Source organism: Silene latifolia, chromosome Y (assembly GCF_048544455.1).
Source record: "Silene latifolia isolate original U9 population chromosome Y, ASM4854445v1, whole genome shotgun sequence".
Lineage (NCBI taxonomy): Eukaryota > Viridiplantae > Streptophyta > Magnoliopsida > Caryophyllales > Caryophyllaceae > Silene > Silene latifolia.
In genome coordinates this window covers 146,038,574-146,054,011 of record NC_133538.1, presented here as the reverse complement: position 1 = coordinate 146,054,011, position 15,438 = coordinate 146,038,574, and the positions used below count along the sequence as shown (strand labels likewise).

General features: G+C 34.1%; 1 pseudogene; it reads right to left on the bottom strand.

The window, feature by feature from the left end:
* Positions 1-5,598: 5,598 nt before the first annotated feature.
* LOC141634113 (peroxidase 63-like) lies at positions 5,599-11,380 on the bottom strand (annotated as a pseudogene).
* Positions 11,381-15,438: the final 4,058 nt, after the last annotated feature.

Sequence of the window (15,438 nt, the reverse complement as noted above, 5' to 3'; positions counted from 1 at the left end):
AGGTGAGGGTGGGTGTGGTCATTGTGGGTGGATCCGAAGTGGTGGGTGGGCGTGGGTAGGTGTGGGGTCGTAAGTAGGTGAGGGTAGGTGTGGGTGTGGCTGTGAGTTGGTGAGGGTGGGTGGTGTCGGGATGGAGGGTGAGGGTGGTGGTCGGTAGTGGGGCCGGCGGGGGTGGGAGAGAGAGGAAGATGGAGAGAATTGTTTTGATTTTTCAGATTTTGAATTTTTTTGGTTTTTGAGAAATGAGAGATTTTTGAGATAAAATATGAGGGAAATTGTGTGGATGAGAGATAAGTAGGTGGGAGGAAAATGTATATATATTGAATTAGTGATTAATTAGAATTAATTAGTATGGGTAGTGAGAGAGTGGTTTAATTAGCTTAAATCTCCTTTTTTCTTGTGTAAATCTCAGCCATCCTTTTCCCTCATCCAAGGGCTCTAAGTAGAACTTATGGACTCACATGTAAGAGGTGGACTTACATGATCCTAACACTATATATATATATATATATATATATATATATATATATATATATATATATAGTATTAGGATCAAGTAAGTCCATGTCTTAGATGTGAGTCCATAAGTTCTCTTTAGAGCCATTGGATGAGGGAGATGGAGGGTTGTGATTGAAAAAAAAAAAGGAGATTAATGAGCTAATTTACCACTCTCTCTACTATACTAATTAATTAACAACATATCCTAATTAACCACTAATTTAACATATATATACTTTTCCACTCACCATTTCTCTCTCATCTCACACAATTTCAATACTCTCATCTCTCTAAACCCAAATAAATCAAAACCTACCAAAAACCAAATAAATCAAAACCTAACAAAAACCAAATAAATCAAAACCTCCCAAAATAAAAAACCCACCCGTCGGCCCACCACACCACCACCATCCACGGCCCAACTCCGCCGCCCGCCAACACCACCGCACACCCACACCACCACCGCACACCCAGATCCGCACAGCCACCACCGCCTCACGCTACAGCCTACAGCCACCACCGCCTCACGCTACAGCCTACAGCCACCACCGCCTCACGCCACAGCCCACGCCACACCACCGCCACAGCCCACACTACCGCCTCACGCCACAGCCCAAGATTTGATTTTGTATTTTTTTTTCCTTCCCCTCTCCCTTTTCAGATCTGGTTTCGTCCTTTTTTTTCGTGCGTTATTGTTTTAGTTTTAGTTTTTGAAATATAATTTTGATTTTAATTATTAGTTCTATAAAATGAGGAGAAAGATTTAAATTTTCCTTCCCCTCTCCCTTTTCAGATCTGGTTTCGTCTTTCTTTTTTCTTTTTCTTTTTTTTACATGTGTTATTGTTTTAGTTTTAGTTTTTGAAATATAATTTTGATTTTAATTATTAGTTCTATAAAATGAGGAGAAAGATTTAAATAATTTTATGTTTATATTTTTTTTTAAATCTCGTTTTATAATTATTATTTTCATATTTTGTATTTAAAATGTCTTATTTTTTAATGAGATTTTGTTTATGTTTTTGTCTTTTTACATGCATTTTTTTTTATTTTGGGTGTTAGTATGACATTAGTTTTGTTTTTGGGTGTCTTGTTACATATCATTTTTTTTTCGAGTAAAGTCGTGTTGGTGTTGTTGTGATGGTGAAGATTTGATTTTTTTTTTTTAAAAAAAAAAACAAATGAAAAAGTTAGATCTAGTTTTAAAGGGTTAAACCTAGATCTATTTTTTTTTAAGATTATACTTATCTTTATCTTTATTAAAATTACACTTTTCATTATTAAAGTTATACTTTTCACTATTAAAGTTACACTTATTAAAATTACAGTTTTTTCTATTAAAGTTACACTTTTCTTCATTAAAATTATACATTTTTCTATTAAAATTACACTTTTTTCTGTTAAAGTTACATTTTTCTTTATTATTAAAATTATATTTTTCTCCATTAAAATTACACTTTCTCCATTAAAATTACACTTTTTCTATTAAAAGTTATACTTTTTTCTCTTAAAATTATATTTTTCTCTATTATTGAAGTTACACTTTTCTCCATTAAAATTATATTTTTCTCCATTAAAATTACACTTTTTTCTATTAAAATTACACTTTTTTCTATTAAAGTTACACTTTTTCTGTTAAAGATACACTTTTTTCTATTAAAATTACACTTTTTTTTCTATTAAAATTACACTTTTTTTTCTGTTAAAATTATACTTTTTTCTGCTAGAATAACTCTTTTTTCTGCTAAAATTACACTTTTTCTGCTAGAATTACACTTACTTATATTGGACTAATGTTACACTCTCAATGGACTTGGTCATATTCTCATTGGACTAATGTTACTCTCTCAATGGACTAAAATTACATTCTCAGTGGACTGAAATTATACTTTTCTTGACTAAAATTACACTTTCCTGGACTAAAATTACATTCTCCTGGACTAAAATAACAATTTTATTGGACTGAAATTACACTTACATGGACTAAAATAACACTTTTTGTTGTTAAAATAACACTCGTAAAATGCTAAAATTACAATAACTTGTGATAAAATTACAAAAATTCAAAATATTATTCGTCAAAATCACTCGAAAAAGATTGAAGTTAAACTTGTAAAACGCAAAATTCTCGTAAATATTCCTTAAAATTACACTTTTGTTTAGAATTACACTCGTAAAATCCTAAAATGTCGAAAACTTGTCTCGAAAAAAAAAATGAAAAAACCGAACCAGGAAAAATGTTAACAAAATTTTCACAAACTTTGAAGTATAAGACAAAAGGTGGTGTTAATTGTGTATGATAATGAATTAGTGAATGTATTACTAAAACTAGAGAGAGAAGTAAATTAATTAGTGTTAAGTAGACCTGGCAAAACCAATCCGACCCGATTGACCCGACCCGAAAAGGTTGACCCGAGACCCGAAATCGACCCGAACTGCCGCACCCGAATGACACCCGAAGCCCGAATTGATCCGACCCGACCCGAAAATGACCCGAGCTTTCATGGACCCGTAGCACCCGACCCAAAATGTCCACCAAACCACTCAACCCGAAAATAACCCGATAAAATATAACTCTAATTGACCCCAAAAGACTTGAATGCCTTTTTCTCTCTTAATCATTTACCCGAAAAATGACCCGACCAAAATAACCCGACCCGCTTGCAAAACAGACCCGACCAACAAACCCGAAATGACCAAATCCGAAATGACCCAAATTGACCCGAGCTAACCCGAAAATTTGAGAAACCCGAAATAGCCCGACCCGAAATGGCCCGATCCGAACCCGACCCGTTAACCCGATTTGCCAGGTCTAGTGTTAAGTGTGTTTTTTGCTTTCAATCTCAACCTTCCACCATGCATGATCCAAGGGTTGTGGAAAGGACTTATGGACTCAAAGTATATGAAGGGACTCATTTGAACTTTACACTATATATATATATATATATATATATATATATATATATATATATATATATATATATATATATATATATATATATATATATATATATATATATATATATATATATCAATAGGTGAGATCATTAAATGAGAACATACTCAATAAAACATATCAAATAACTATTCAGTCAAACTAAAGTATCAAGCAAACATTGTTTACATTTTTAATCAAAATAAAAAAGAAAATATAACATTATTTAAAATAATATCAAAAAATGATAATAGTGAGAGTACGATAATAACATAAATACATTTACTAACAAAATAAAAGTGTAAAAAAATGAATGTACTGAAAAAACAAACAACCAAATTAAAACAAACAACAAACATAGAAGCCAACAAAGAAAATACTAAAATGATAATACTTTCTCCGACAAAGTAAAATGGTGAAATCAAACTAGTTATTTCATAAAACAACTAAAATGGCTCCAAAACAAACACAACAAACACACATAAACTGAACTAAAATATTAAAGAATAAATCGAAAGGACCTACACTGACTTTTGGTGTTCGAGCTTTCTTTTTAGGTGGTGTTCTCCTTGTTGTTTTTCTTTTGCCATGTTTATAATAAAAGTGATATTATTGTGGATTTTTGGGTGTAAGTGTTAAGAATAAAGAAGAAGACGAAGATGGGAGGTGGTTTTTAGGGCTGGGCACGGGTTCGGACCGGACCGGAATCAGAATGGACCGGAACCGGAATCCAAAAAAATCATGGACCGGAGACCGGACCGGACCGGACCGGCTGGACCGGAATTATTTCTACATACCCTATTTTTCAGATTCCGGTCCAAAAACCGGACTGATTGGAACTGATTAAATAGGTGTATACTTGTTTTTTTTTATATAATATTTTCCTATTTTTAAAAATAAAATAAAAAATACAATAATTCCGGTTTTTCCGGTCCAAGACCGAACCGGACCGGAAACCGGAATCATTAACAATGTTGGACCGGGGACCGGACCGGAATTTTTAATTCCGGTTCCGGTCCGGACCGGTCCATTTTTTCGGTTCGGACCGGATTATGCCCTCCCCTAGTGGTTTTATGACTCGAAGATGATGAATATGAATATTGTCCGATGAGGAAGTAAATGTTTGGTTAAAACATTGTTTTGGAAAAGTAAATGTAATGTTGAGGGAAATAATTGTTTAATGCAAGAATTGTCACTTCACAGTGACTTTGTATTAATTAGGCGGCTCACAAATACAGTCTACTCAGTCCACTTGTACTCTAATCCGACCCATTCCCTCCTTAGTTGGTATGATTCGACTCATCGCAAACTTACGACGGATACAACCCGTCTTAAGCAAGACCAATTGTCCAACTTTACCTCATATCCAATTCATGACAAACTAAAATTCTGCTACATTCCGGATGAGTTGAGAATCAACTCTACCACGTGGAGTTTATTCTAAACATGCTAATTAATTACCATTTTTATCGCCAATTACTTGTTTATCTTTCCGTTACTAGTAAATATACCTTTTTGAGTACTAGTTGTTGCACCGTGCCCTATCAGGCGCGGTGCCCCAATTTGGTGGAATTGTAAGCGGAAGTAAGGAGGTAATGCATCAATAGAAAGGGACGCGGTTCATTATATAGGTATATATGGTGGAACGACCATAGTATTCATTACAAAATTTGCGTAAATACTTGGAAACGTCATGAGTAACACAAATTGCCAACAACTAAGAGTGTAGTAATATTGTAATGAACTAATGATAACATTCTTTGTTGTTGCATTCAAAGCTCCTCAAGTCCCATATTTCTTTCATCTTCGTGCATAGTTTTAGCCTTGTGAGTATCCAACTTGGAAGCTATGCCCTTTATCCGACAGCAGCATTTCTAACTACAATTTAAGCATGGAAATTCCCCGTTTTCTGAGGAGCTGGTTCGAATCTAGCTCGGGCACCCATCCCGACTTGGAGTGGAGTAAGCGGCCTGAAATAATCCTTAAGATTACTCAAACCGATAGAACGGTCTTATTAGTATAAAGTAGGAACATATAATTCACTATCACAAAGCATTATGGAGCTTAGACTCTTATCTCAAGTCTTAAAATGTCGATTGACTGAATATTTGAAATATGTCAGCCAACCATAATTCTCAACCTAATGAACCTCATACTCCGTCAAATATGGAATATTTCAAATTAAGAAGAGCGCTAATCATGACAAAAGCTATATTTAAAAACAATGACCATCAATAATCAAAACTTGTTAGACATAATGTAATCTTCACTAACCTAACTGAAGTAACATGGCGAGCACCAAAAATGTAAATCAAGTACCCTTGAACTTTCCGTTTTCTGGAACCTGAAGAAACTATATCTACTATATCTTCTCTACCAAGAAATTTTATTGCAAGGCCCAAAACCTTCACCTCAGAGTCGAGAGGGTCTGCCATATCAATTGCTTGCGGAAATCAGTACATGCATATTAGCATACGACTAAACTGTCGAAAGCAACAAAACTACTCCAATCTCGGCAAAAGAGAGGCAATTAAACAAACTACGGAATATATCAGGACACAAATATAATCAGGCCAGGCCTATTACCTAATATTAATGGGCTGACAATTCCAAGTGAATAAACAAAACCTTGTAAACAAACTTACAACAGTCCTCTTTTTCAATGGTCTATTCCTGCACTGACTGATCTTGAATCTGCGCCCTGCACCGATCGATCCAAAGTATTTCCCATGTAATACACATCTACCCAAATTCAAAAGTCATGGTTGTAAACAGAAAAGTAAAAGTAGAAAACATAAACACATAAATAAAAACGTGGAACGCAACAACATAATCGTTTAAACTTAAAGATCCTACTTTTTTTTCCATATAATACACATCGACTCACATTTTCCATAGGAATTAATCTCATCTTTGTCATGTTTCTACAACAGTATTAACTTTTGTCAATGAAGAATAAGTACAGCTTTAAATTTGTAGGGGAGGTTTACCGTCAGATTGCTAAGCATCCTCTCCATACCACTCTAAAACGGCACCTGCCGATGTATTGATTACAGTAAGGTGATATGGGCATCGCTGAAAAGTACGACAAATGAAGTAACAATTACTATTACTAAAGAGATGAGAAAGTGGAAAACTGGGGAGGAAAAATTGGACGTGGCATTGTGTATCCGCGCTCGGGGAAATGAAAGGAACAAATGAAGGACAACAGGTATAAGGTGAGAAATTCAATAAGACGAATGACACGATCTATAAGCATGTGATTTAGTACGATAAATGACATGATCTGTAAGCATGTAAATTCGTATAAGTTTGTCGATCAACGATGAACATGAACTCATGGTATAACATTTTTTGTTCCCAAGTATTCATGCAAAGTGAATACATGATATAAAAAGAACTGGAGATTGCTACTTGTGTGATTTTTGCCTCTACAATCTACTCAACTTCTTAATATGTTGATTAAGCTTATTTTTCTTAAATTTATGTTTATATCCATATTAACATGTTGATTAGTTATTCTCCTAAATTTTTGTTTATATATCTGCCTCTTTAGTTTCACAAATGTACAATGGCTTTTGAATTTCCATTTTCCACCTCCATCAGAACTATTTAAGGTCCATCATTCCCTGCTTAGATAAAATCAGTGATAATTACTTTTCTACCGGCAAATATATTCTCTCTTCATTGGTTGAGAATTTATTTAAAATAGCAACTCACCTTTAATGATTACTACATTTACATATAAAACCAAAACAGATAGTGCACAACAAATATCAATTTGGTACTGCAGTTCAAACATCAATCGGATGACCAGCAGAAAGATACATGCAACAAACATGGAAGACACTGTCATGACCTATATTCAATATTATGTAAACAAATGGAATCAAGAACTTACAATTCCGATGCCTCGTATTTGACACTATGTCCGACGACTGCCGATTTGTTGCTCTTGTCTGTTCAGCTGTCAGTGTAGAACAAAACTCGGTATCCCTTCTGCTGTATTCATCAATCCGCACCAAATGATCGAAAACCTCATAAGGCGGACTATTACCGTAGTATTGTGTTGAGACAGGTTCAGAATAACCATATTTGTAATAATTCATACTATTTGGTGAATATGCATCATCCTGCACCAGTTTATACACAGAGTTACACCACAGAACAAAACATGACTCACAATCATTGCAAAAAAAACACCTTTATACAAGTACTCGGGTAAGATCGATTTATATATGAATAGAACTACCAAATGTCAGTCTCCTGCTCCTTTTAGTAGAGTACCTTACACACCAATGACGGGTCTTAATACAAACAAATTGTTTTATGCACCAAATGTCAGCCTTGTATCCTTGCACTCCTTTTATGAATAGATCGTTTTATGCACACCAATGACCAATCATGCTAAAGACACCCTAACATGATTTTTAAAACTGACGTCAATGATGGTCTTTATACAAATACTGTTAAAGACACCTTAAGTTGATTTTTAAAATCATCAACCAAAACAAAAAAAAAACATGATTTTTTAATTCTAATGCCAATGACGGTCCTTATACAAATACTGAAGTACCCCCAACAAATATAAAAAGAAAAGCGTGTATACACCTGCAATTGGGAAGAGCCTGAAAAGATGAAATTGACATGATAATAAGTAAGACCAGCAAATAAATCCACGAAACTTCCAGCACTTCCATAAGAGGAAGGGCATGCAACATAATGTGAATTCATTTGGACTGTCTGTTTTGGTTTTATATGTAAATGTAGTAACCATTAAAGGTGCACTCATTAAAGGTGAGTTGATATTTTAAACAAATTCGCAACCAATGAAGAAAGAATATATTTCCGGTTTAAAAGTAATTATCACTAATTTTATCTGAGCACTGGTGGAGGTGGAAAATCAAAATTCAAAAACCACTGTACATTTGTGAAACTAAAGAGGTACATATGTATTTCCCATCATCGCCAATCAGTAATTACAATTGAATTCTTACTAAGCAACTTTAAAAATACATGTCCATCTACAATTAGATAAACAACTGAATTCTTAAAATTATAACACAAACCACCATATAGCTAATGTCAGCCACATTTGGTATGGATAACAGGAGAGATAACAATGAATTCCATCACTCTTCTCTATGGAATATCATTTTCCTCATAAGTCTCAAGTGAGGTGAAATTACATAAAATCACAGAGTTCCCATAACAACAATCGTAGTTGTTAGACCAGTGTCTAGAAAAGTAACTTGATACAACAATATTACCTCAAGTACTAACTCCAGTTTTCATACGAGTTATAACCTGATAGACTACCAACCTTACATCAGAGCAATATAAGCATATCAAGCAGGAAAAAACATACAGTATAATAAAGACTCGGAATTTAGTGCTTAATTAAATGTAAGTTATGTAATTCGTAAGAAAGTTAGATTAGAGATATACCTGTCCTAGATTTGTACCATCAAGCTCCTCCAAAGTTGGGCGGTACTCGTGGATGCACCAATTGGTGCTCTTCCTGTATAAAATACAAGGGTCTTCTTCATCCCAATCAAACCCATTTTCCTTGATTTGATAGTCCTGTCCTTGCCAGTGGCCTTCCAAGACCCCGCTCCAGTTGCTCGGTTTGACCTCTGACCACTTGGATACTTCCGGTCACGAGGACAAAAGAAAAATCATTCATTATCATATGTCTTGATAGCAGACAAATTTGAAGCAAATCAAAAATAAAAACTATCCATTATCAGCCGAAAAAACTGCTTAATTTTTTTGCTATATATCACATACCAAAACTCTCCTATATTCCTAGCTCAGCATTGCTCATATACATGTTAAGGTAGCGGTATATCCAGTAATACATAAATGGGAAGATTTTACTACCCGATCGACCTAAACAAACAACTAAAAATAAGCGAGTATATACTATTAGGAGTAAGAAATTAAAAGAAAAGCATAGCACCTTTGTCCTCGTGACTGGAAGTATATACTATTAAGAGTATATACCATTAGGAGTATATACCATTCGATCCATTTTAACACATACTAAAAAATAATAGCAAAGCACCAAAATAACCCAGAAATTAAAATTTCCCCCAATTATTGTATGAAAAAAAATCCCAAATCAAATAACCCAGAAATTACAATTACCCCAATCATCACATAAAATCAATTTAAACCTAAAAAATAAGTCACAAATCATCGCATGCAATCAATTTAAACTCAAAAACAAAACCGTAAAATATTTCATTTAATTGATAATCAATAATCCACCTCAATAGTTAACATATAAGAAAAAAATGACAAGAATCAACATGGCAACTAACCTGCTACATGCTCTTGTTCGTATCAGCCGCATTCAATCATGATCACCATTTTTGTCGATCCAATAACAATAGGGTTATCCATAAGGCCATAACCATAATAGCTAGGAAGTGGCAATCGGGAGAGGGAGAGAGAGGGAGAGGAGGGGGGAAGACTGAATCAAATAGAAAACAGAAGCGAAAACAATAAAAATAGCTAGGGGCAAAATAGGAAGAAATAGGCAGAGTTACTGTGCTGGCTACAATAACACGCCTTTGGGTTTTTTAAAGAGTTAGGAAACTCTATGATCTATGAGATCAACTTGAAACTGAACACTTACACTTGTTTAGATTTGCATATGATAATATAGGCCATCCATCTGAATATACAAATAGGCAAATAAGTACTGCTCCGTTCCAATCATTTGTCTCCTTTTAATTAAAATACCTTTAGAGAAAATAAAAAAGACAAACAAATAAATAATTGACACAGAGCGAGTACTAATTAAGTGCCCGCTCGATAATAATTTACCGATTAGAAAACTCAAAACAAAATCAAATCTCACAAAGAACCACCACAAACAAGGATCAATTTCTGCATAGCCTTAGCAAAATCGTCGAAGAACACCTTTTGATGCCTGGCATACAGCTCCACAAAAGGTCTGGTTTCGGGGATCGGCGTAAAGCAATCGATCAGACTTGAGAATTCCGAGTCCCTTAGGAAGACTTTGGAAATAAACATTGTCAAATTTATTGGGTGTGATAATGTCGTTAAAACGGACAATGTCGGGTTTCGTTTGTAGTCGTAACAGGCATGTGTGAGTCCCCTCGCGAACCGCGGGTTATAAGTGGGATCAATAACACTTTCGCGTCCGCGTGTAGTAACATTGATCCCGGATACGAACTCCTTGCAATGGGAGAAGCCGATGGTATGCGCCCCACTGAGGGCGACCATCTCTCGGGTGGTAAACCCGAGAGAGGAGAAAATTGAGAGGACTTGAGGAAGCGACATGTCGGGTTTAGGAAGACGAGAGAGGGTAAGGTTTGGGTTTGAGATAAGACCGTCTTTGCGACCGAGAAGGACGGGAAAGAAGGGTCCTCCGACGAAGGAGAGGAGATTACGTGCGGCGACAACAAGGATGTCTGAGCAGGAAACAATACCGGGACAGTGGAGTTCGAAGGTAGCCTTAGCGCGGACTACGACATCGAAACCGTCTCCGGGGAGGGAGAGGTTGATGTCAGCGTCTCGCTCAGCAGGGTGGAAAAGGGTGGAGGTGATGAGAGTGGAGGCATCGCAGCCAGTGACGAGACAATCGTGGAAAAGAAGACGGAGGGCGGCGGCGGCGGTAGTAGGGTGTTTAATTTGTTTGTCGGTAGTGGTTTGTTCCATGATATCGTAGAAGTGTGGACATGATATAGAGTAGTAGTTGGGGGAGAGGTAGGTGTGAGTGTGGGAGTGGGAGTGGCAGATAGGGAGGATGATCAGGAGAAGGATGGTGAAGATGTGGATGTAGTGGGACGGTGAAGATGACATTGTTGGGTTTAGGGGAAAAGAGATGGTTGAATCCAGATCTCCAATGGAGGGAGTGAGGGAGGGAGTCCAGTTGTTTTAGCTGGACTTGGGGTGGAGAGTGTAGACACTGTGAGAGTGTGAGATGGGGAATGATTTAAGGAATATTTTTTTGTTTATCAATATATCTATCTATATTATTAAAGGAAGCTTTTTTCGAGTGATTAGGGAGTCTTCAACTTTTGTGAACTACGTAAAACAAAAGATAATATATTTAAACATATTCATATTATTAAACTAAAAGATAGAGTTTATAAGCAATAATAAAGGTGAAAACTAATAATAATGACATTGTTGCTACAAAGAAGTCTAATATAACTAAAATATCTACAATATAGAATTTTATGTTATGTGAAACTTAATCTACAAACAAAGAAACATAGTTCAATTACACTTCTACCAACTTTGTAGAGCTAGGTACATCTAAGATACGGAATACTATATAAGCATTGTTGGCACAAATTAAAATTTTATACGTATGATTCCCCTCATAATATACCTATCCAAAGCAATTAACTCATCATTTATAATTTAATCTAGTGCATGATTGTCTTATTAGCTTATTTCAATTTAAGAATTGTTTTTTTCTTCTTGCAGGATTTGAGATGTAGATTGACAGAAGAGGCAAAGAGCAATGCTAAGATTGTGCGGAGTATATTAAGGTAGTACATTCACTTATTTAATGAATTGCTATTATTTTTTTACCTTATTTGTAGCGATAATTATTATGGATTTGTGTGCGTAATATGATATCTTTGAATGTGTTTTTAATTTGATTTGTCATCACTTGAATTCAATCGTGCCAAATTATTTGCAGGTTTAACGATAGTTTGATACGGTCAATCTCGACGGAGAGAAGCATTCGTTGATTTGGGAGTCATTATCAGTTATAGGATTTGCTTCTTTACTTTAAATAACTAGGGAGTATATTTGTTTCTTACAAGTTTATCAGTGCTTGAAATTATCTTCTAATTGATACAGTTTGTTTTGATCAAACTCTCTCTAATCGTTTTTGCTCGATTGGTTATGCCAGTTAAGGTATGTAAATATTTTGTGTATTGTGAATCTGTGATATTATATTTCCCCTCCGTATCAATTATCCGTACCAATTATAACGAAGTTGTTAAAGCTATAGAACGGCATAGCCATAAGGTAAACTTAAATGAGTGATTCAGTCAGTAAGTTTTGACAAACATATATACTCCAAATTTCATATCTACCATGATTTTGACATTATTTTGAGCAACTACAATGGGTCTCCAACTTTAGGTAATGACTTTCAATCTCCGACATAAGCTCCGACATTAAAAACTGAGATTTTAAGCGATATTTGAGTCTTCAAGAAAATTAGAACACTGTTATTTGATTTATATTCGATTTATTAAAACACTAATTAATATTTAAGTCTATATTGAAAAATTAATTCATCATATTATGAGTTGATTAGATTTAGGAAATCACGATAAGTTCTAACTTTGTACACAACTTAGATTCGGTATCGAGAGAGTCCAAATTCAAATTATTGATACTCAAAGTTTGATCATAAAGCAATCATAAAGGACGTAAGATACAAAGATAGAACAAATTTATGAACAGATTACTTGGTTTAAACCTTTTCTATAGTCCAACACTCCAACAAGTCATACTAATAATAGGTTATTGGCATAGCTAAGTCTAGGTTGGATAAGTATGAGAGTTTTTTTTGTATAGAAGAATGTGCAAGGTTATATCCTTCTAAATAACACATGAGCAATAAATAGAGATTCAAAATCAAATAAAGCAATTGAATTGCAAAACAATCCAGTCTTCCGCATGCAAAAAATGCTCAAATCGAATTATAAATAAATTAATGATTTTACAATCATTATAGTTCAGTCTTACTAAGTTTTATTTGACTGGTGGTATATAAGTTCAACCATCTTAATTAGAGGTCATGAGCAGTATATATTTTGTTCATTTTTCATTACTCCATTCGCTTAAATTATTTGTCATAAAAAAATAAAAAAATAAACAAATGAATGGGATAAAAAGACTCCTATAGAGATATTTGCTCATTACAAAACTAGGCAAAAAAAGAGAGTTCACCTACAATTCAAATTTTTAGATAGGAAATTTTTTAGGTAGGAAATTTAATAAACTTATTAAAATAAAGATGAAAATGCAAAATTGTAAACCATTAATTATATATGTCGGGTGATTATTTTGGCGGCTTCGTTAACGCCTCATTAAACAAAAGAAAGTTTAATAAACGGGTTGAATGTGACCGGTAAAGCCCACTACAGTTATATGATCCATTGGGTCTAGGTCTGTCTCAGTCAGTACGGTTAAGTACATAGTGTGATGGTACTGATAAGTGTAGGGCTGCATTTATTATACGATGAAAGCAACCCGATGGGGCCCCAAATACAGTTATATTATGGCTAGGTCTCTCTTCCTGTCTAGAATACCTCTAACCTATATAAATAGGTTATTGGGTTGACATGCCCCATCGATTGTCAATATAAGGAAAACCTAGAAGAGGGAGGAGAAGATCCTAGTATACTAATTATTATTATTATTATTATTATTATTATTATTATTATTATTATTATTATTATTATTATTTTATTATTATTATTATTATTATTATTATTTTATTATTATTATTATTATTATTATTATTATTATTATTATTATTATTATTATTATTATTATACGCTCCAGACGATCCGATCGACCTTGCTTTAAAGGTATGTCTTACTATCATATGATCCTATTAATTTATCTTACATGTGGTATCAGAGCAGGATTATACTAGGGTTTATTGTTATTATTTTATCGTTTGATCGATATAATTAATGTCAATTGGGGCATCCAATCATCGTGATTATAAGTTTAATAGGAAACCCATTGTTATCAAGTACTTGATTACGGAGCATGTATGAAACAATTGTCGGCTGTTTGAAACATTGTCAATGGGGGTGTCAATTTGTCAAGTAATTCCGTTTGTTGTGTGTAAACACAATTTGATCAATTGGATTTCGTGCTTTTTTGGTTTTTGTCTTTTAATGATTGATTAAATTTTGTATTTGTGTTTTTGGTGGTGGCTCTCTAATAACGTTTTTTTTCCTCCCTCTTTCGGGTCAGTTTATCATATAAATCTTGTTGTCAGTAAAGAAAAATATAGCAATGTATAATGAAGTTAAGCCGTGACTTTACACTTTGTTATTAGATTTTAATGAGTAATGTACGTATGTACTTTGACCCGCAATAAGTTTAATCATGAAAACGAATGCTTAATGACAAATAACATGTCGCTCATCTATTATTGACAAAGTTCAAAACTGGAAATAGCATGTATGTAAATATATGGGTATTGTTTCGTTGATTTATTTTAATTGCGGTGGGTAGCTTGGCCAAAGCGGGCTATCTATCAATATTTAAAATAATTCATAAGGATTCCGGAATGTTTGTGCTTCTTAAATTAGTTTCTATAATTTCCTGCCCAAAGGGAGAAGTTGTATAAGTTAATTTAAGTAAGTGGTTGAGTAAATACAAGTGTAATAATTTTATTTCTTGGAAATTTATTTGCCCAAAGGTGATTTATTTTTTGAGAAATTTCCTTGTCTATTCACTTGGAGGTAGTTATTATGTCTTGTGTATTCTGCCCAAAGGGGAATGCATAAGGTATAATTTGATTCCTATTGGAGGTAGTTATTGTGTTTTGTGTATTTTGCCCCAAGGTGAGTGCATAAAATATAATATGAATTCCTGTGAGAATATTGCGACTCCCCTAGCATATTCTTGTATAAAGTTATAAAGCAAGTATACCTATATCATGCTAATATTGGCCCTGATCTATTATTTCAGTCAACAAATTTTCTTTGAGGAATGAAATTTGTGCCATTAAGAGTATAAATGAGAATACCTTTGTTAAGTGGAAAGTGATGTTAAGTTGGTCATTGGTTTATTTGATTAATATATGTATATATCTACTTAACTGGGTACAAACCTCTTGCACTCGTACATGAGAGTACTCAAGCTTAAAATGACTATCACCCTTATAGGTGGGAATTGGTACATAAGTTGTGTATGTTGATATTGAAAATTCGATGTCTGGGGTTAGTGGTATTAAAGTTTTATATTATTAAACCGA